Genomic DNA, 1,571 nt, shown 5'->3' on the forward strand with positions numbered 1-1,571 from the left:
AGCTGCCACCCGGTCCCACCAGCCCGGGATGGAAGGAGCGGGCAGGGGAGAGGGCAGTGCCCATCGCCGAGCCCTGCTCCAGCCGCCGGCGTTAAACGAGGATGCTCCGCGGCGGGGAAGAGCTGTGCGGGCTCTGCCGGAGGCTCTGCCGGTTCCGTGGGTCCCGGGAGGGCTCTGGGAGGGACCAACGAGGACCAGGAGCGGGGAGGGAAGTGGCAGCTTGGTCCTGCCAGCAGCAGTCACCTCCGCGGTGCTGGCGAGGGCAGGCGTGCAGGTGGCAGTGGGGATGTGGGTAGCGAGGGCAGAGCTCCTGCCCTGGTACCCATCCACTCTGCCAGCCCCAGGGCGGAGCTCCTGCCCCGGTGCCCATCCACTCTGCCAGCCCCAGAGCAGAGCTCCTGCCCTGGTACCCATCCACTCTGCCAGCCCCAGGGCAGAGCTCCTGTCCCGGTGCCCATCCACTCTGCCAGCCCCAGAGCAGAGCTCCTGCCCCGGTGCCCATCCACTCTGCCAGCTCCAGGGCGGAGCTCCTGCCCCGGTGCCCATCCACACTGCCAGCCCCAGAGCAGAGCTCCTACCCTGGTACCCATCCACTCTGCCAGCCCCAGGGCAGAGCTCCTGCCCTGGTACCCATCCACTCTGCCAGCCCCAGAGCAGAGCTCCTGCCCCGGTGCCCATCCACTCTGCCAGCCCCAGGGCAGAGCTCCTACCCCGGTGCCCATGCACACAGCCAGCCCCAGGGCAGAGCTCCTGTCCCGGTGCCCATCCACTCTGCCAGCCCCAGGGGTAAGGCTGCAGGGCGATGCCTGCGCATCCGAGGGCGTTCGGTGCCCCGGGACCGGGCACAGTGCCCGTGGGGACAGCGGTGCCAGCTGGCCGCATCTCACGGTCCCTTTGCCGTGGCTTGTCCCCGAGCCACGGCGCCAGAGCGGGGGACTGCAGCTGGGGCGGGCACCGGGGGCTGGGGCTCGGCCGGGGAAGACTCTGCTGGAGGTGCCCCGGAGGAGCTGGCAGGAGCCCCGGGGGCGCCTCGGCTGCGGGCGGGGAGGCTCGCAGGGACCCCACGGGCCCGGGGCCGGGACACGAAGGCTCTGAGGCTGCGCTGCCGCGGGGCGGTCCCCGCGGTTGGGACTGCGGCGGCGCTCGGCGGCGCTCGGCGGCGCTCGGCGGCGCTCGGCGGCGCTCGGCGGCGCTCGGCGGCGCTCGGCGGCGCTCGGCGGCGCTCGGCGGCGCTCGGCGGCGCTCGGCGGCGCTCGGCGGCGCTCGGCGGCGCTCGGCGGCGCTCGGCGGCGCTCGGCGGCGCTCGGCGGCGCTCGGCGGCGCTCGGCGGCGCTCGGCGGCGCTCGGCGGCGCTCGGCGGCGCTCGGCGGCGCTCGGCGGCGCTCGGCGGCGCTCGGCGGCGCTCGGCGGCGCTCGGCGGCGCTCGGCGGCGCTCGGCGGCGCTCGGCGGCGCTCGGCGGCGCTCGGCGGCGCTCGGCGGCGCTCGGCGGCGCTCGGCGGCGCTCGGCGGCGCTCGGCGGCGCTCGGCGGCGCTCGGCGGCCGCTCCCCGGGCTGTGGGCGGCCCCAGCAG

The sequence above is a fragment of the Pogoniulus pusillus genome, unplaced genomic scaffold (genome assembly GCF_015220805.1).
Source record: "Pogoniulus pusillus isolate bPogPus1 unplaced genomic scaffold, bPogPus1.pri scaffold_157_arrow_ctg1, whole genome shotgun sequence".
In the NCBI taxonomy this organism is placed as follows: domain Eukaryota; kingdom Metazoa; phylum Chordata; class Aves; order Piciformes; family Lybiidae; genus Pogoniulus; species Pogoniulus pusillus.